Source organism: Ambystoma mexicanum, chromosome 10 (genome assembly GCF_040938575.1).
Source record: "Ambystoma mexicanum isolate Mex_15411 chromosome 10, UKY_AmexF1_1, whole genome shotgun sequence".
NCBI lineage: Eukaryota > Metazoa > Chordata > Amphibia > Caudata > Ambystomatidae > Ambystoma > Ambystoma mexicanum.
The window spans coordinates 1,271,205,289-1,271,227,132 of NC_090932.1; the positions used below are offsets into that span (position 1 = coordinate 1,271,205,289).

Here is a 21,844-nt window from a genome sequence, read left to right on the forward strand (position 1 = left end):
ATATTTGGATTGAAATTATGTCATTGTTATCAGGAATATTAGAGTGACTGGAGTTCAGTTCCGGTAAAATAATGTGGAAGTAGATCATTAAATCTGTACCAGAATTATGGATTTCCACCAAATTGAAGGTGTATGTCCAAGCACCAACTAAAACATCACGGTGTGCTGCAGTCACATTAACCAAAGGAGGATGATGTGCCTGCGATTGGGAACCCTTCGGAGCACTCCCCTTTGAGCCCCTAAGTGTAACTGTCGTCGGAAACCCAAACTAGGGGAAGCAAGAGGAAGAGTGCCAGCAGCATCAATGCCACCACCAGGCACCAGCTTTCCCAGGTGCTTGCTCTGCATAGTTCCTCATGTATTCCTCATGTATCTTTTAGGAAGAAGCCGGGAGACAAAGGGCAGACGAGCTTGCTGTAGTCAACCTGGGCATGGGCAATTGGGTTGATGGGAGGGAGGTAGCGGGACACTCTTCCCATGACACCTGCATTCTTGAAACTTTCTCTTTTTCAATGAAAGTACCCTTCTTCAGCTAACATATTGCTATTTCATAATACATTTTGTAGCCATCAGTCTTCCTGATCCCACTCCCTTTTGTCAACCTGGATAATATTCCACAATCACTCTGCACCCTTGGGTGTCCTTTTGATAGTGGCACCAAGAGACAATTGAGTTTGTTACTTGGTTATAACAAGTATGCAACATAACAACACACATCAGAGTCCCCCATAGCTGCAATGGAGGCTAGCACAGCCCCAAACACATCCTAACCCATATCCGCAAACTGCTCACCATAGGCCCTATAGACAGATCCTCAAACTGACTCCCATTTGCTATCATATAGTAGTATTGTAGTCGGCATTTATATAACAACTTTTTCCCATTTGTATGGCCTCAATGCGCTTTGTGGTTGGAACACCCTCGGGGACCGAAGTCCAGGTATGGGAAAACGTTTTAAGAGTAGACTTTAAGATGCATGTGTGCAGTCTGTCGGGATTAGTATTTAGAACAGCCGGCTTGGCTCCAGTAAGCAACTCAAGAGGTCAGGTACATGGGCGGGTGCTGTCAGTGGTCAAGACAGAGTGCTAGTGCCGGAGACTCAATGTGTGCCCAGCTAGACCGAATTTCTTATAGGTTGCCGCTGTATACTAATGGCAGAGGTGTTGAGACACGTCAGCGGTTTCAGTGTGGACGGCTATGTGAGGAGCTAGACTGGATTTGACATAGCCATAGCTGCATTCTAGAGTGCATGGATGGGGAGCAGTGCCTGCGGCTTGTGTCCACAGACGTGGTGCATTTATAAATACATGAAACTCGGACAGAGATCATCTTCGATGTCGCTTTGTCTGGTTTATTGCTGACCCCTAAGTCTCCCATGGCGATAGGCTGGTCGTTCGAGTGCATCTTCTGGTGGGTCAGCATACTACCATTTGGGGGGACATGGCTAGTGGCATTCTTTGCCATTATAGCCTTCAGCAGACCCCAATGTTCCTTTTTCACTCTTCTATGATATGTCATGCACACCCTCCATTCATTTTCTGTTCCTACACAGCGCTTTGAAGATGGCATAAGGTTGCTTTTTTGACGCTATACAGTCAGTTGGCATAACATCACGTCTACCACCACATGTAAATATTACAGTGGAAGGATCTAGTTGACACGCCAGCTGTTCCCTCTGTACTGTTACTAGAAGTAAATAGATTTTAGAAAAATATTTATTCTGATTTAGGAAGATCATTATGAAATTGTCCTACACATTTACATCAGGTGTGGGGATTAAATGCCACAGATAGTCCTTCTTAAGTAGAAATCTTAACACCAGGACCTCTATTTCATGACTTTCATGAGACTCTAAAAATAACTACGAGAGCTACTGCAGTAGTGTTTCCATGGCAACCCACCTTTCAGTGGGACTCAATGGGAAAGGTCAGAATATGTTTGCGATGGAAAAAAATGCATGTTCCATCTTTATTTGTAATCATGATTTGCCCATTGCTTTTTTATTTATATTTGTGTTAAATATTTATATGATAGATTATGGAGCCGAATATGAGGGAGACACCCTGCCACGTAGGCCCTTTTGTGAGGCATCACAGAGTGCGTGGCACAAGCAGGTTTTGGTGCTAGTGGGGGCAAAGGATTCCTCAGAGGGCACCTTTCCCTGATATTTGACTACTTTGTGGGTGGCCGGGGTATATTAGAATCTGGAAACCGGATGTGGGGTGGTTGCGTGGTGTAAGTCACCCACTCCCCAGGGCTGTGGGTGTCAACTTCACATGTATTGGAGGGACCAGGGCAGTAGTGTGAATTCACCAGAATAGAAAGGCGCACAGGGCCACTCGGGGCCCGATTCAGTAAATTTTTTGCATTGCAAAGTCAGTACATAGACATTTTTGCAGTGCAAAATGACTGTACTGACTTTGCACTCCAGAAATACACTTTGCACAGTGCCTTGAATCAGGGTTTGTGTCGGCAGTGCAAACTCACTTTTCAGCAGTGTAAAGTCACTTTGAACCGTGCAAAAAAGTCCATGAATCGGGCCCTTGGTGTGTAATAAGCACCCAGGGAAGTTGTGTCAGCCAATCAGCTAAGCATGACTGCAGGCTTTTGCCACAGATGCAAGCCCTTGTTTGAAGGTGCTTGCCAGTGCCTCAAATCCCGGTTCCCCATTTGCAAAACAATCTGATCTCCTAGCACTGGCTGCTGCCGACAGCTCCCATTTGACAGGAACTAGAAATTGGCAAATGAATGGCGGGGGAAGGCTCTGCTCATTACCATAAACGACGTGGGAAGGGTGAAGGGAGCCGTGAATTTTGGGTTAAGAGAAAACGCTGTCTATGATATGAGCACCTCAGGCACCCATTTAACCTGGCTTAGTAGGTTGCCTGGCAGGCTGAGAGCCATCTCAAACCTCACCCTCCTCCCTTCTCATGGGGTGGAAGCAGCTCCTTAACTACGGTTTCAGTACGATGTTAAAACCCAGTTTTTTTTTTTCATAGAGTGATTGATGAGATGAGGAGCAGGAAAACAAACGGTGCAGTGTACATCCCTCGGAGTGCTCACTAAGCTAGATGGATCATTCCTGTATCATAGCAGCAGATGCCCGATTTCACCAGGCGTCTGCACAGGTGAGTGCTTGTGTCCACGACCCACCTGGGTCTTAATTTGGCCGCAGAGATCCACTGTTGAGCCCCTCTGGGCCCGGCGTCCCCACTTGTTCATTCCTGTTCCCTTCTGCCTTCCATCTCCCTTCCCTCCCTCCTCCCACCTTCTAGCCCACTCACCTCCTGTGATAGGCTCCTGATCCTCCCTTCCTTAGTGTGGCCTAGCTCCGGCACCTCGAGGCAATGCCATTTCACCAGGCGACTGCACAGGTGAGTGCTTGTGTCAACGGCCCTCCTGGGTCTTGGTTTGGCCGCAGAGATCCACTGTTGAGCCCCTCTGGGCCCTGCGTCCCCACTTGTTCATTTCCGTTCCCTTCCGCCTTCCATCTCCCTTGCCTCCCTCCTCCTAGCCCGCCCACCTCCCATGATAGGCTACTTCTCTGGTCTTGACTGACCTTCCTTGGGCAGCCCTCTGCCCGGCAGCCCTGCGGCTAAGGGCCCCTAGGCAAAGGGGAGCTCCATTTGAGGCGGCTCCAGTTAGTGTCTGCAGGTGTCAGCAGGGGAAGCCAGTTGCCAGCCGTCAACCAGCAGCGACTAAGTAAGGTAGGAGTGGCCCCGTTAACCCTGCCACTTAGTGGCTTCACAGACCTAGGTGTGCTCTTCCTATTATTCTTCTGTTTAAAAAAATTGCATTGTGAAAGCCTTTAAAATTGCATTGTGAAACCCAGGCCTTTTCCCCACTTTCAAGACTCTCAAACTTAGGTGTGTGTTTCTCCTGTTTTAAAACTGCATTGTGTAAGTATTTAAAATTGCATTGTAAAAACCTAGGCCTTTTCCCCCCTTTCAGGATTCTAAAATGTAGGTGTGTTTTTTCTCCTGTTTTAAAATTGCATTGTGAAAGTAATTCCGTGATGTGTCTTGCCCCCTAGCAAAGCACTCATCTAGCGTACCTTTCTACCATTATCTCAGTGCCTGTCATCTTGGTCAACTGTCAACTTGTCTCATCTCTCTGTCTCGTCTGCTTGCTCCCTGCTCTGTGTCCATTCCTAGTGTTCTCCCCGCCCTCTTCATCTTCTCACCTCTCCCTACCTACTCTATGGTGCTCTCTGTCTCTCCTATCTTTTCTAACTGCTTCTCTATTGACTATCCTGCTCTCCTCAGTAACTCTGGTAGGAAGAAGTTTAAAAAGGACATCCTGGTCTCCAACCCAGGCCTCCCTATCGCTGAAACCTACACCAGTGCCTCCTCCGGGCAAACTCTCACTGACATCCTCTTTGTTGTTCCCTCGCCTGACCTATGGACTCTACACATGGTCTCTGTGCTCTCTCCCTTCTCTTCCTCTCCCATTAATGGTGGCACCCGGTGGGAGGCCCTCTTGGCCTCTTCCACTCCTCTAAGGTCATCATTAATGTTTATTTGAATGGTGCCGTCTTGGTCCAAGGCCCTCAAGCCAACCTTCTCCTCTTTGATAGACCTTTTATCTCCTGCTGCCCCCTCTCTCCCCTCCACGGCTTCCTTGCCTACCCCTGCTGTCTCCTCTTTGGTTACCTTGCCCTCTTCTACACCCCCCGGGCTGCTTCTACACCTCTTCAGGGCGTACCTCTGATGTGTACCCCTTCCCGGAAGTCTTTTAAGGATGGCAACCTTCTCCATATTGCCACTCTAAACTCTCGCTCAGCTGTCAAACACTCCTCTGACATCTGCCGCCTCCTGGAAGAACTTGATCTCGATGTCCTCGGTTTCACCGAGACATGGTTCATGGCCAGATCTATCACAAGCATTGACACTCTCCTCCCTGTCAGCTACACGATCCTCTCCATGCCCAGATCCAAAAGTTCTGGAGGAGGTGAAGCCCTGATCTTCCCGGAGTGGATTCCTGCCTCTATCATTCCTACGTAGGCCTACTCCTCTTTTGGATGCCTCATCTGCAGGCTCTCTCTCTCGCTCCTGGCCATTACCTTAATGTGGCTACCATCTATCGGCCACCTGGTCAGATCTCCTCCTTCCTCTCTGAGTGGGCGGACCTTTCCTCTTCCCTCCAGGTCTCGACCACTCAACTCCTCCTTCTTGGATACTTCAACATCCACCTGGATGCTTCCTGTCCTTCCACTGGACTCTTTTGTGACCTATGCGACTCTCTCTCACTCTCTATTCTTCCCTCTGGCCCGACTCACTCTGCAGGGCACACTCTGTATGTTCTAATCTCTACAGACCTTCCAATTTTGATCCCTCTCACCACTCCTCTCTCCTGGATGGATCACTTTCTCCTCTCGTCCCATCTCACCCTCTCTACCGCTCAGGCCAAGACAACTCCAGCACTGCCACCTACGTTCTCGGTTATCTGACCCATGAAGAGTGTGTCAGTTGAGGCTTTCGCCGCCACTTTCTCACCCCATCTGCCCCCTTTGGCTGACTCACACCTTGAAACAGCCCTTTCCATGCTCCACTCTGCTATATCTGATACTCTCAATGTTCTTGCCCCTGTCACGAGGATCTACCTGAAGCCCAAAGCCAAGTGCAACTCTTGGTACGACTCAGACCTCGCCACCCTTAAACGCAAGTGCAGGGTGGCTGAGAGGAAATGGCGCGCTTCCGGTACATCCTCTGACAAACTGGCCTGCTGCCTGCCCCAAAGGCATACCGGCTCTCTGTCTGCACCGAGAAGAAAGCCCACATCCAAGCCCTCGTCTCCGCGGCATCTAACAACTCGGCCAAACTCTTTAAAATCTGCAAGGAACTGGCCAATCCTGCAGCAGTCTCTGCCTCTCCTGTCCCCTCCCAGGCCCTCTGCTCAGCCCAGGCTTCTCATTTCATCTCTAAAACTCAGGACATCCTGTCCTCTCTTTCTGCCTCTCTCCCTCCTCCCTCCACTACCTGCTCTTCCTCTGGCCCTTCTACATCAACCTCTCCTCTTCCCTTCTCTGCCTTTCCCCTATTCTCCTCTGAAGAGGTTTCTAGACAAGTCTGATCTATGAAAGTCTCGTCAAAACAGGTTCACGCCTGTTCCTCTTCAGAGGTATTCTTCCTTTCCTCTCCTTCCTCCAGAAGCTCATTGTCTCCAGAGGTTGTGTTCTCTCTAGGCTGGACTACTGCAACAGCCTCTTTCTAAATCTGCCTGCCTCTATTCTCTGCCCTCTGCAACTCATCCAATACAGGACTGTGAGACTTGTCCTTGGCCTCAAGCCCAGGGATCGTATCTCTCCAGGACTGAAATCTCTGCACTGGCTCCCAGTGGTGGTGAGGATTAAGTTCAAAACCCTCTGCATTGTCCACAAGGCTGTCTGGGGCCTGGGTCCTCAATACCTTTAACTCTCTCTTCCTAAATATCTTCCTTCTCGAGTTTTTCGCTTATCCACCTCCAACTCCCTCACAGTTAGTTGCTTCTCCAAGCAGCGAGTTGGTGGTAGATCTCTTTCCTCTGCTGCGGCCTCCCTCTGGAACAGCCTCCCTGCCTCTCTGAAACTTGACGAGAACCATCTCCGGTTCTGGTAGCACCTCAAAACCTTCCTCCTTGCTTCGGCTTTCTTTCCTCCTATCCACTGCTGATCTCCTGGCTGAATCTGTAACTGCACTGGTTACCAGCTACCCTCTGATCTCGGGCCCAGGTCCCCTCCCCTCCAGTTGGATACCTGCTCTGCCCCCCTGGTAACCCTTGCACTCGGGGACTGTTTCTGTATCCCTACAGCCCCTACTAGCGCTTGACACTTGATGTCTGCACTTACCCTTGCACTTGCCACCAGCTGGCTGCACTTTTATTTATTATTTATTTTCCTTTATTTATTTTACTGTTATCCTATATACTGCACTGCCCCTCCACTTGCCCCCACCCTTTTCCCCTTCCCCCTCCCATGCACTTGTGTCATCTCAATGTCACCTGGCCTAGTAGGATCGCTGTCTGTCTTTCCTCTGTTTCCCCTCCCTTGCCTCGTCGCGCCCTGAACCGCTTGTGTATAGGCACGTTATAAATGCCATACCATATCATATCATATCATGAAGGTGAATAGAAGGGTGCATGCTCTCGAGACAGAAAGAGAGTTGCCAATGAGAGATAAAATGGGCATCAAACCACACAGCAGCAGTCTCAAATGTGCAGCATCTCTGGCGCCTTACTGGGCACAGAGCACTGTCCGATGGGCTGCTCTGCACAAGAGCTGAAGAATGAACCATGGCAAAAGCAGAGATACATTATTTATGTAATTTTAGGGCCCGTCCTTTCAGTGGCTTTTATGGGTTTGTCAGGCCTAATCATCTTGGCAAGGTGTCCCCTAGGTGGAGCTAAGAAGGACCCACTTCACCCATAAACAGCTCTTTGCACTAAAAAAGAGGAGGCTGCCTTTATGAGGATAAGGTAGGACTGAATGATGAGTTCCCAAAAATGTACACTTTCACACAAGATGGTATGATTGATCCATCTAGTTTTTTTTTTTTTTTGCTTTTATCATTTTTATGATTTTGAAAAATTGTTGTTACGTTTCATTTCTTTCCACTTAATTTCCTTTTTTTTTTTTTTTTTTCCGAATGTTTATTTCTTGTTAGCCCGTCCGTTTGTGGGTTTTTTTCAGTTAGCTGTTCGGTTCAGTTCAATTCAGTACTATTCACTGACGTTGACCAAACCTTTCTTTGCACATTCCTCCAGCGCAGCATTGAGAATTTTGGCTGTTGCTATAGATCACGTGGTCCTTGAGCCACTCATTAAGCGGGACCACCACACTTCTTCATCGTACTGTGAAAAGGGTTTTAGTAGAGGACCTAAGAACGCTCTTCTCCATTTGATGGTCTTAGGGCAACTCATGAGAAGGTGTTTCACTGACTCCTTTTCGGATTGTGTATTACACAGTCGACAGAGGTTTGAGTCAGAAAGGCCTCTTATGGCCCGTATTTCGTTGGTAGGCAAAAGATTTAATCTCGCCCTTAAAAGGGTTGAGCGGAGAGCTCTATCCGGAAATCTTTTGATTATTTCAGGAATCGCATCCAATTTTTTAGGTTGAGACGGAAGATGTTTTAGAAGTTAGTTCTTTTCGGCCATTGTGTGGGTTTCAACCCAGTCCTCTTGGTCCATTTTTTTTTTTATTTTGACTAGGTTACCAATCAATGTCTCTTCTGTGCATGCGATGTTCTCAAGAATAGCTCTTTGTTTAGACGCCCATGTGGACAGCATCTTACAGGTGTTGCTGCTCATTTCTGTATTTAACAGGTTGTATAGCGGAGGGGACTCGGGCATAAGTATTTTCCTAAATAGTGACATTTCTCCTGCCTCTTTGGCTGCTTTCAGCGATCGAAGACCTAGCTCCCTTCTGATACCTGCAATCGGTGCCGAGTTTGGAAGCTGGAGGACCTTCCTCCAGAAGTACCCCTCCAGTTTACCCCATAAAGCCCTCGGGAGGGTAGGAAGGGCATCGCCTCCGTAGACCAGGCAAGGAACTACCTTACCCTTGTAGAATTTGAGCACCGGTATCAACGAGAAGCGTCCGAACTTCCTATCTATGATCATCGCCTGTGTTGTTATTTTTCGGGTTTTGTCCCACAGATGGTGCTGCATGGCGAGTTCAGATTTGGAGCTGTCAATCATTACGCCGAGATATTTATAGGTTTTAATAATCTCCAAGGGTACTTTGTCAATGTTCCACCTTGATTTTTTTCTTTGCTTCTTTCCCTGGCATTTTTCTATTTTCAAGATTTTCGTCTTCTCCTTATTGATTTCCAAGTTGTTAGCGGATATATACGAGGCCAAGTTGTTAAGTTGCCTTTATAGACCAATTTCTGTTTGATCGAGAAGGATAATATTGTCGGCGTAGAGAAGCCTGGCTAAAGGTGTTTGGCCAATTTTAGGTGGAAAAGATTTTATCTGGCTTGCGCTTTCTTTGAAGTCCCCCATAAAGGAGATAAACAGGGCCGGTGCAAGGGGACAGCCGTGCTTTACTCCTCTGAAGGTCGATATGGCTTCAGAAAGTAACCCTTGACGGTTCAATTTTACTCTCATAGAAGTTTCTGTATGGAGAGCTTTAATCGGTGCCAATAATGATGGCGGGCAGTTCCATGTAGATAATTTGTTCCATAGCAGCTCTCGATCGACCTGGTCAAAAGCCTGGGTAAGGTCTATGAAGGCTAAATAGATCCTCCCGGAACCTTCGATCACTTTGCTTTTCAAAATGCTGAGAATCTATATGTTGACTTGGGTTCCGCAGTTTTTCATAAAGCCCCCTTGGAAGGGATCATTACATTCTGCTGATTTGGCCCATGATTGAAAGCTTTTTTGGAGAAGCGACCCGTAGATCTTTCCAATAGTGTCCAACAAGGCGATTGGGCGATAATTGACCGGGGCTGACCTGTCCCGTTTCTTATATATGGGGGCAACAACTGAAGTAGACCAGGATTTCGGAATTGATCTAGACAGAGTACAGTTCTTGAACACTTTGCTAATAAACAAGGCCCATTCTGCGGGATGGTTTTTTAGGTCGATGTTCGTGATTCCGTCGGGGCCCGGCGCTCTGGATGGTTTTAGCCTTTTTATGGCTAGCCTGATGTCGTCAATGTCAGAAAGATCCTCCCAGACATTATTTGCAACTGGCGATGTTCTGTTCTTAACATTCGTCTCAGGGGGTTTAAAAATGGACGAGAAGTGGGATATCATTGATGCGTCTCCAACACAGTTTGAGGTTGTAAATGACATATCGGTGCCGTCTTTTTTTTTTATCAGTTGCCAAAGCGCTCCCGAATTTTTGTCTGCTAATTTCTTAAGCATTTCTTCGGCGTCTTTTTGATACAAAGCAAATCGATGGAATCGTAACCAAGCTTTATAGGTTTTTTGCTCTTGGATATAAAGTTTCACAGCGTCAGTCGTTCTTAAGTTTGTCGCCTGTCTTTTCAATTTTCGGAGCTGTCGTCTTTTAAGTACTAATTCTCGGTTGTACTCATGAAAAGGATTAATTGCAGTTCTTTTTGTTTGAGTTTTAGAATAATATGGAATTAGCAGAGGTTGGTAGTCTGCTAGATGGTTTAGAGGATCCACTTCTCTATACTGCTGCCTTTCATACGCACTCGTCAGTTCTCTAATCCTTTCGCTCGTGAGTTTGAGTCGGTTTCCTTGCAGGGTAAGTTCCGAGGCTTCAGATAGAAAAAGTCTTGCGTCTCGCTTGGATGGCCAGCTGGTTTTTAAGATGTTATGGTCGCTCGCCCCAGAGCGCAAAGTTTCAAACGAGGTCATCCGGGCTAACAGGGCCTCTGATGTAAAGATGTAATCTATTGTCCCCTTTTGCCTGCCTCTTTCCCAAGACGGGATCGGATTCGTTGGGAAGAGTGCTTCCTCGATGTTGTGGAGGTTTCTGGTGTTCATAAGTGACTGCCATTTATCCCCTCGAGAATCTGCCTTGATTTTTTCTTTTGTGGAGATGTTGTCTTGTCCCTTTCTTGGGCATCTTGCATTCAGGTCTCCCGTTATTATAATCAGCGTATCTTCTTGGGTTGTTAGAATTCGATCTATCTAGTTTTTATGGCTGAACAAAAAGTGAAATAAGTGGGATTCCTGCTATTAGAACTATTGTAAACAGAATGAAAAGACTTTGGAGTAATGTGTGAAAGGAATTTACCCACAGAAAAAAGCAGTTTTCTTGGACAAGTGTGTTTAAAAATTATTGCAGTGTGTAAGAACTCAAACCAGATTGCATTCAATGGCATGGTGAATGATAGCACGTTTACTGTTGTGACCGCAACCTAAAAACATCCCTGAGTGGGTCCCATAAATATGGGGTTACCAGGCCATTGTATGGCTCACCCACCCCAAGTGCCAGTCCTTTGGGCAGCAGTGAAAGGTTTCCTCAAGCATAGAAATCAAGAGCAGCAGTAGACATCAGCGGTGCAAACAGTGAGAACAGACAGCAAGGACAGCTGCACAGCAAGCTTCCCTCACACAGAACAAATACAGCAAGGAGAGCCGCAAAGCAAGCTTCCCGCACAAACAGAGAGCAAATACAGCAAGGACAACCGGAGAGCAAGCTTACCGCACACACAAAGAGCAAATACAGCAAGGACAGCCGCAGAGCAAGCTTCCCTCACACACAGGGAACAGATACAGCAAGGACAGCCGCAGAGCAAGCTTCCCGCACACACAGAGAACAAACACAGCAAGGACAGCCACAAAGCAAGCTTTCCTCACACACAGAGAACAGATACAGCAAGGACAGCCGCAGAGCAAGCTTCCCTCACACACAGAGAACAGATACATCAAGGACAGCCGCAGAGCAAGCTTCCCGCACACACAGAGAACAAACACAGCAAGGACAGCCGCAGAGCAACTTCCCTCACACACAAAGAACAGATACAGCAAGGACAGCTGCAGAGCAAGTTTCCCGCACACACAGAGAACAAACACAGCAAGGACAGCCGGAGAGCAAGCTTCCCTCACACACAGAGAACAGATACAGCAAGGACAGCCTCAGAGCAAGCTTCCCGCACACACAGAGAACAAACACAGCAAGGACAGCCACAGAGCAAGCTTCCCTCACACACAGAGAACAGATACAGCAAGGACAGACGCAGAGCAAGCTTCCCTCACACACAGAGAATAAATGCAGCAAGCACAGCTGGAGAGCAAGCTTCCTTCACACACAGAGAACAGATACAGCAAGGACATCTGCTAATTCCACAGCAAAACGTCTTCATGCTCTGAAAAACACACACTCAGTATGGTGCTTCTCTGGGGCATCATCTGGGGTGTCTGTCCTCTGTGTGTTAAGGAAGCTTGCGCTGCTGCTGCCTTCATCTCCTTGTTCACTGTGAGGGGATTTTGCACTGCTGCTGTCCTTGGTGTACATGTTCTCTTGGCGTGTGGGAAGCTTGCCCTGCCAATGGACCCTTGCACTACGTCTATCCTTGACGTACATTCCAGAAGCTTGCTCTGCAGCTGTCCTTGCTGTAGCTGTTCTCTATGAGGGAAGTTTGTTCTGTGGCTGTCCTTGCTGTATTTGTTCTGTTTATGTGTGAGGGAAGCTTGCTCTGCGGCTGTCCTTGCTGAGTCTGTCCCCTGTGTGTGTGAGGGAAGCTTGCGCTGCTGCTGTCCTTCCTCTGCCTGTTCACTGTGAAGGGATTTTGCACTGCTGATGTCCTTTTTGTACATGTTCTGTGTGTGTGTCGGAAGCTTGCCCTGCCAAGGGACTCTTGCACTACTTCTGTCCTAGATGTATCTTTGCTTTCTGTGGGTAGCTCGCACTCCTTCAGTCCAGAAGCTTGCACTGCGGCTGTTATTGTTATATCTGTGTGTGATGGAAGCTTGCTCTGCGGCTGTCATTGTTATATCTGTGTGTGTTGGAAGCTTGCACTGCGGCTGTTATTGTTATATCTGTGTGTGTTGGAAGCTTGCTCTGCGGCTGCTATTGTTATATCTGTGTGTGATGGATGCTTGCTCTGCGGCTGTCATTGTTATATCTGTGTGTGTTGGAAGCTTGCACTGCGGCTGTTATTGTTATATCTGTGTGTGTTGGAAGCTTGCTCTGCGGCTGCTATTGTTATATCTGTGTGTGATGGAAGCTTGCTCTGCGGCTGTCATTGTTATATCTGTGTGTGTTGGAAGCTTGCACTGCGGCTGTTATTGTTATATCTGTGTGTGTTGGAAGCTTGCTCTGCGGCTGCTATTGTTATATCTGTGTGTGATGGAAGCTTGCTCTGCGGCTGCTATTGTTATATCTGTGTGTGATGGAAGCTTGCTCTGCGGCTGTCATTGTTATATCTGTGTGTGTTGGAAGCTTGCTCTGCGGCTGCTATTGTTATATCTGTGTGTGATGGAAGCTTGCTCTGCGGCTGCTATTGTTATATCTGTGTGTGATGGAAGCTTGCTCTGCGGCTGTCATTGTTATATCTGTGTGTGATGGAAGCTTGCTCTGCGGCTGTCATTGTTATATCTGTGTGTGATGGAAGCTTGCTCTGCGGCTGTCATTGTTATATCTGTGTGTGATGGAAGCTTGCTCTGCGGCTGTTCTCTCTGTGTGAGAGAGGCTTGCCCATTATGCTACCTGTTCACTGTGCAGGGATGTTGCCCTGCAGCTGTCCTTCTTCTCTGTGCTTATATCAGAGGATTGGCCTTATCTCGTCTGTATGATGTGCTACATAGCAAAGGGTTGGTGTTGTCGATCAGTGTGATGTAGTATGGCCTCATCTCTTCTTCTGCGTGATGTGACATGTAGGCAGAACCTCATCCACTGGATCAAGGAAAATGACTGCTAACACTTTGACTGCCCCTTACTGGCGCCACCTCTCTGCCTTTATTCTGTTTGCACATATAAACTGTATATATTTCTATATGACTGCACAGCAATGGAACCTAAGCTGAAAATGCTCTTGTTGCCTCTTGCGCCCTGATACCCTCGGGTCTGGCGCGCATTATATATAATAAAACAAACAAATAAACATGTACAGCGGGGTTGGAGTTGTCGATCAGTGAGATGTAGCATTTTTCCATATCAGAAAATGTGCCCCTCTGTTGTGATTTACTCATACATGCCAGGGTAGGCCTTGCAGAACAGTATGATGGAGTATTTTTAAGTAAGCCCAGCAGGTTGAGCTCTTGCTGCTACGATCTGGGCAGGCGCATTCTGCGTGTATGCGCCACAGGGTTCCCTGCCCACCGCTCCTTTACGCTTCCAGCAGACAATATAACATACTGTTCACCGCCGCCGAGCAGCCCGCAATCGCCTCCCTGCTGGGGCAGCCGCACCAGTGTGCGATCTGAGGGGCGGCGAAGCGGCCGGCGGTGTCTCCGTGCTCTCAGTCTGCGAACGTGATGGAGGCCGCATCAACGCGGCCCGGTGGCTGCCTCGTTCCTCTGCTTCCCGGCCGCCAGTCGTCCCCAGAGTGCTGCAGGCCGTTGTCAGCAGCTTCCGCCACGGCACCGCTTTTTTTGGATTTTAAGCATGCAACTTTAAATCAGGATTTTATTCCGGGTGTATACAGCCTCGCAGAGCGGCATAATCCTACGTCTGCATCTGCTGCTCAGTAGCGCCCCCTCGAGCATCTTTTATTCATGAAGCAATGAGCTGAGGGATGCAGTAGTCCCCGTGGCTGTTTCCCGGCACATGGTCCCTGGTGCTGCGGCAGGTCAAACACAATGGAAATGACAATGCGGGTGGGGGCCTGCACAGCTCCCGTGCCTGCATTTCTCATCCTCTGATAGAAAGGGTCCAGCAAAACATTGACAGCGGCAGAGCGCTGGCAGGGCCACTGCGCACCCTGCACCCCCAGGCGTGGACGGTCACGGGACCAATGCATATGTGAGTGTCAGGCACTGCACCCAAAGCTCACATATGCATGGAGGGGCTGGCTGTGGAGCCGCGTGCCCGCTGCCAGCCGTTGCACGTGCATACTGATCCGCTCGGTGTATATGGAGATTAATACGGGGACTTCTGTGGGAGGATGTGGGCGCAGCATTTCAGCGTATTATTCCATAATACTCTGCCACTGCCCCCTTTCCTGAATAGACCCCACCGCATGCAAATGGCACAGGACTCTGGGAATCTTGCAGGGACCATGAATGATGCCTGGAGGCTCGGACTGGCCTTAGGACAATAGGGCAATGCCTGAACCAAACACGCAATATGCTCGCGTGGGCCCGTTTTTATTTGGTCGAAGTGGCCCACTTTTTGGGCAAGTTACTTCACCATGTGGCTAGCAGTTTTGACCATTGTTACTGAATGAATATTCTTTACAATGCACAAGTTGCATCACATTTTATCAGAAACCTCCCCCTTGGGTACGAGTCAAACAGTCTGTCACAAAAGGAATGAATTGCCATTTGCAACTGTGGGCCACTTTTTCATGTGGGTTGCAATAGGGGACAGCGGGGGGGGGCAGGTGGGCTACTCCCTTACTCCCAGGTCCACCACTGCTCCACGGTAACACACCACCCCCACCACCGGCCATAGAATAGGACATTTCATCTATTGACTCCTGTAGCTCCATCCCCTGTTTTATGTAATGATTATCTGCTTTAATGGCATTTATTTCACAGCTGCAAACAAATCATCACAGCGCATAGAAGTTTGCTTTTGCGGAATTCCTTTAAATGTTTAAATTCACCAAATTTTCTTTTTTTAAAGAGCTCACATGAATCCGGATTGCATGAACTATCCTGGGAGGGGAAAATGAGGCTGTTGTGTTAAATTGAAATGTAGTGCTATTGGTAATGGTGAGGGCAGAACAGGTCCCCAGGTGCAACTTAACACCACCTTGCACAATATTCCAGGGTGCTGTTACCAAAGCTGGAGCAATAAAACTCAGAAACTCAGAAAAGGAATTTAGCTAAGGAAGCTTAACTCGACTGCACCCCTGTCCCCGCAAAAAATAACAGTACATGTAATCCAGTCCGTGGTCCCCGAGAATCCAGTGTACTCTTTGGGAGCACAGAATCCGTCTGGGGGGCTCTTTGACGCTGAGAGGGTATCGGACGAAGCGTTCTCTGCAGCCGGTACACATAAGCCAAGCAACCAGATGGATGTCTCTATGCCAGTAGTGCATTTAATTACTGGTTCTTCTACTTGAAACAGAGGACCTTATCCCCATTGTGCCCCAAAGCCACCTCAGATAGGATTTGGAGACAAAGGATCATCGTAAGATCAAAAAAGGCTTGGAAACTACCAGCCATTTTAGGACAGAAGGGGGCGGGAAACCGGTACGATGTAATTTAATCGCTGGATGTTTTTTCGCAGGGTTTTTTGCAGCGGATTTTTTTTCAAATAAAAATCATCAAATTTTTTGGGGGGGTTAAAAAATTATATAAATTGGGTGTGGGTGTACGGGGATATAAAAATAAAGGGAATGGGGGTTTTTGGGGGTAAACCCCGCGATGAAACAGCAGGCGATGAAATCACATGGAACTGAGAAACCGCCCACCATCACATGAGAGCAAAAATGCAAGGAAGCAATCTGACATCTGAAAAACAAACTAAGAGCCCATCATCTGTCTTAAGATCGTAAAGGGGATGGGAATCAGCTAGCCACATAAAGACAAAAAATGCCTACGGCACAATCGGCCACCTCAAGACACAAAAGAGGCTGCTGCAGAGCGAGACAGTCTAGACAATAAAGCCTGAGACGCAAGTCAACCAAGACAAAAAAGGGCTGTGAAATGACGAACCATCTCCAGACAAAAAAAAGAGAATCTAGAAAACAACCAGCCATTTCACAAAAAGCAAGATGGGGGCATAATCAACTGATTCAAGGCAGAAAAAAAAGATGTGAAACAGCAAAGCCATCTCACAACAGAAACAGGCTGTAAAAACAAGACATCTCAAGACATAACCAGCACTGTCAAAGCCAACAGTTTTGACTTGTGTGTAGTCATTGGGTGGGCATTTCCCAGGCCCTGCTATAATGGTACTACTTGGTCATGAGATGGCAATAGCTGAGAAATGGTGTGAGCACCTGGGCACATGATGGCAGTGTCCGGCAAATGACGAATCGAGAGCCCAAACCGTTGACTTTGCTAGTGCTTCTTTCAACGGGAACGTAACGCAATGCACAGAAGCAAGGCCAGACTGCTTCTACATCAAGTGGCTGAAGGTGCACTTGGTTCGGACATTTCCTATGACACCAGGGACTGATTTAAGGCTGCCTTTTAGCCATCACCTTTCAGAAGACTATTTAGAAATAACATGGCAGCCTATAACAACACCTAGTTTGAAGTTACTGAGTGATGGAGCTACCTCAAAGAGATCCCAGAAGGTTGGGTTTTGCGTACAGAGAATCAGACTGTGGGAGGGAATGTACGTGGGATTAGCATGGCCAAGGGTGGTCAATGGGTGTGTAAAAAACCTAACCAGAACCAACAGGCAGTGTGTCCCTCCTCCCATCACCCCCCTAGACAGTGCTTTAAGAGGGGTAAGAAATTCAGGGGGGGGGGCTCGTTTGAGGGTGTGGCTTTCATTGTGGGCGTGGCCTAAAAGTGCACAACTCATAGTAAGGTGCGCAAACAAATATATCAATGTATGTGAGCATTTATATGTTTATTTGCTCACCTTACTATGAGTTGTGCACTTTTCAAGTCATCCTTTATAAATGTAGCAATGTTACATATTTCTATGTTTATAAAAGGTTGCTTGAAAAGTGCACAAACCATAGTAAGTTACGCACACTTGTGTGCTTTCCTTACTATGGTTTGTGTACTTTTCAAGCCACCTTTTATACACATAGACATTTGTAACACAATTCTATGTTTCTAAAAGACGGCTTGACGCTTAAACAATTCAAGGCATCTTTTATAAAGCGTTGATGGCGGACAAAACCCAAGGTGGCTTTGTCCGTCGACAAAGCTTTATAAAAGATGCATTGAATTGTGTACGTTTCAAGCCGTCTTTTATAAACATAGAAATATTTCTACGTTTATAAAAGATGGCTTGAAACGTACACAATTCAAGGCATCTTTTATAAACCTTTGCCAACAGAGAAAGGCGCCTCGGGCTCTGTGATCTACTGATCACAGAGCCCGAGGCGTCTTTCACCCTCTGCGAACCTGCAGGCTCCGTGATCTAATCTGCATATTAGATCAAGGAGCCAGCGGGTTCGCAAGGGTCTGTGACCTGGGAGGGCAAACAAAGGGACAGTAACTTCCTTTGATGAGGGGGCATCAGAGGAAGTTACACTGACTGACAGAAGTCTCTGTGGCTGGCTGGCACTTCTGTCAGCTTGACTGACATAATGGCGGGCGCATCTCCAGTTGCAGCTGCGGCCGCGGCGGGATAGTGTATCCCGCCAATGTTGTGTGGGACGGGGGGCCGGCAGGTCCCCGGCTCAGCCCCACTTTCTGGAGGCTGCCAGGGCCCGGCCCCAGCAGTCCCTGGCCCACTTAAAGCACTGCTCCTAGATGTACTCATGCCAATAGTTCTGGGTTAAAGGTGGAGCTAAAGCCCCCACTAAAAGCCAAAACTAAATATGGAGATCTGAAACAAGGAACCATTTCAAGACATGGAGGTGGAGGGAAGAAATAAGCACGCTGAAGACAGAAAGGCCCAGGAAGCAACCAATCAGGGGTGTTGCTAGGTCTGGAAAAGATCTGGGGCTATGCGACGTCAGGACTGTCGGGACTAGGGGCTAGCTAGCCTTTTGGTTGTTGACCCTGAGCTTCTATCCAGGGCTACAACCAAAAGATCGGGGGCCTCTGCAACCACTCATCACAAGGTTGTAAAGAGCAGGAGCTGCAGATATCCACTTTGCTGCAGGTCCTGCCAGCCTCCAAGAGGAGCTGAAACTTGCGTTTGGGGCACTTGCTTAACTCGGGAATAACCTGGTCAGAATTAAAGATGCCAATCATGAAGGGAAGAAGTGGGTCGCCTGGGCAAGAAGGTGAGCATCGAGCGAGCATTACTCACACGCCCAGGCCAGTATGCAAGCGTACTTCCGGACTTGAGCGAGCATTACCCACACGCCCAGGCTATTATGCAAGCGTACTTCCGGACTTGAGCGAGCATTACCCACACGCCCAGGCCATTATGCAAGCGTACTTAAGGACTTGAGCGAGCATTACCCACACGCCCAGGCCATTATGCAAGCGTACTTCCGGACTTGAGCGAGCATTACCCACACGCCCAGGACATTATGCAAGCGTACTTCCGGACTTGAGCGAGCATTACCCACACGCCCAGGCCAGTATGCAAGCGTACTTCCGGACTTGAGCGAGCATTACCCACACGCCCAGGACATTATGCAAGCGTACTTCCGGACTTGAGCGAGCATTACCCACACGCCCAGGACATTATGCAAGCGTACTTCCGGACTTGAGCGAGCATTACCCACACGCCCAGGCCAGTATGCAAGCGTACTTCCGGACTTGAGCGAGCATTACCCACACGCCCAGGCCATTATGCAAGCGTACTTTCGGACTTGAGCGAGCATTACCCATACGCCCAGGCCATTATGCAAGCGTACTTCCGGACTTGTCTGAAGTGCCCGATTATTTGCATATTTTGTCCAAGACAGGCCAAAATGGGGACTAAATGCATCCATTGAGAAGTCTACATCCTGACCTGTGAGACATTGCGTACCTTCTGCACTGCCCGCTCCCGCCCCAACAATCACTGGCAAGGTGCTACAAAAAGGACTACTTTTCAGCCGCTAAATAGACTTAAACTCTGATAAAATGTTGCCTCACCCAATAGAGCGTGTGTGCACTCCATTGGTTCGGGTTAATCGATTGGTGCCTTGCCATAGTCCCGTTCTGATTCAGCGAATTTCTGCAATGCCAGCTCCTCAGAGATGCACTCTAGTACCCATTACCCCAACAGTGGCGACTAGCGCTCTGACGGCGGATTTATTTGAATGTAAGTATTTCTTCTGGAACCCATTCGAAAATGTGCTGGTTGTCCTCATTCTAGAAAAAAAATCGGAACTTGGTGGCAGAGGGCCTGATTCACAGAACGTTTTCCGATGACATTGTGCTATTATAAAACACTTTACGTGAATCAGGCCCTAGAGTGAGGTGAGAAATCAAGTGTATGCTTGCACATTTCTTGGGAAATTAATTGAAGGAAATCACTTAAAATTGCCCTTTTTGAGCTTTGGGGCGCAGATGTTCATATATTTCAAAGTATTGCATTCGACTAAGTCTTGGTGGTTCCGTAGGGTGAGGACGGAAGCAACCAGTAAGCTCCAGGAGTCGAGGAAAAGTGAGAGATACCTGGGCTGTTTACAGAATCCCACATTAAATAAACGTTGAAACTTGATGTCTATTAACTGTATATGGCTACAGTGCTTTAATAATCATTAGCAGCCTTGGCGGACGAGCCAACCAATCAGGTTGCTCGGATCGCGGGCTGAATCCCACGATCCAAGCCCGCGTGTTCCGAGCAGCCTGACAGCTGCTTCTCCGCCCGCCATCTTCCCCACACCATGCCCTCCCGTGCCCTGTGCTCACCGTTTCCTTCCCTCCCCACACCCCAATCCCACTCCCTTTATTATTTTGGCAGCAGCCCAAGTACTGCTGCTGTTCCAGCCTCCCAGCCCGACATGGAAATGGAAGAGGGCTCCGCATGGAGGCTCGTCCTCCAGTTCCATGGTAGTATTCTTAAGTAAGTATTGTGTATGAATGAATGGGGCGACACGGGGGCGTCCCGTTCATTCGTACAAAATACTTGCTATCAGCACTCGGGGTTTCCGGATTAGAAACCCAGGGTGCTAATGACAATAACACCCAATCGGGTGGGTTGGATCGGGGCGAGGGGGTAACAGCACCAGGGTCCATAGCTAAGACCCGAACGACTTGGTACCTGAGCCGTTACCAACCGATCCGGCACAGCGGAATGGTTGTTATTGCATATTAGAACACTGGAATGTTGGTAATTCCGTTGCAGATGTGCAGTGGCATAGGGCAATAATGGTATTCCTTTGTCCCAATATTGCAATGTATCTACTTTGTCTTGCCTAGGATTGGAATGTTCTAATAGCAATAATGACCTCCTCCATGGACCATTACCAGGGCCCCTGGCACTCCGTAAATCCCCTCGCTTGGTTTTGGCCTTTAGCTTGGACCAAGAGCCATTACCACCATCTAATGCTCTCGGAATGTAGAATTATTCCTTACATTTGGGATAATGCAGAGGTTGTGGACATTCCTAAAATACAACTGTTGTTGAATCGAAATCAGCTGCGATAAAACAGTGAACAGTTAAATTCGAGTTAAATCAAATAGAAAAAAGGGGAGCTGATAGGCACCTCACATTTCCTTTATGCCACAGCAGTGCAGTGTGCTTGCATTTTATGTTGATGTGTGTTCGGGGGTTTACGATCGCACCTGTCAGGCAGCTTCACAGAAATGTGCGGCTCCACTTTCACATAACTTGAGACAGATTTGGAAGTTGATGCTAGCATGTGAGCGATGCATTTAGAATGAATGCATCTCTTGTGGTTTGTAGATGGTTGGCATGATGCTGTCTGGGGGCGCGAGGCCTGGTGACGCCGTTGCTGCTGTGTGTAGCCTGATCGCTGTGCTGCAGAGATGATTAGATGCAATGGAAGGCTGCTGCCTAAACCCTGCATGCATGTAGCCTCCCCCTGCCCCCTCTCTAGAAGCTTCTCCTGGTTGGTCAGGGATTATAGGATTGTGCAGAGTCAACCAATAGCTGGGGAACTGGAATTCTGTTGCTGCCCAGCTTTGAAAAGGCTGTTTCAAAAGCTAAGTGGCCATTTTGAAGACCCCTGTGGAGTGGCGGCCATTTAAAGACCAAAGGAATAATCAAGGCAAGCAACGTGCAGCAGGATAAGAGGAATTGGTCACCACCTGTGAAATGACTTGCCTTGTCTCCATTTGCAGTAAATGCAAAATCGCTATAAACGTGAGGGTCCGCAAAAGCTTCAAGGTCAGTTGTTTTATTTTGAAATAATTTAATTTTCTGGTATTGTGTAATTCCTACCTGACATTCGTTTTCATATTTGTATTTCTTTCTTTATTTTTTCTAACCAGCGCCACTGCAAAGAGTTGGCACTATGAGTATCTTGTGCTAAAAGTTGTGGATTAGCAGGGACGTCCTTTCACCAACATGCCAGGGGTAGCAGAAGTGACATCACACAACCCTTGACATCTGATGACATCACAATAAGGGATGTCATTTGATCCCACCCCGAAGTGACATCACTGGAAGTGATGGAACATGACTTTTCACCCCTTAACAAAACAAGAAGTTGCATCACCTAGCATTGTTCCGAAGTAAACTACGAAAAATATGGTTACGATATCACTGGAATGGGATATACATTTCATACAAGAA

The 21,844-nt window shown here is 47.9% G+C and overlaps 1 protein-coding gene across 2 annotated transcripts in view; it reads right to left on the reverse strand.

The window, feature by feature from the left end:
• Positions 1-21,844, reverse strand: part of DTX1 (deltex E3 ubiquitin ligase 1) — a 593,706-nt gene that overhangs the window by 229,391 nt on the left and 342,471 nt on the right. The gene's annotated exons all lie outside the window — the stretch shown is intronic.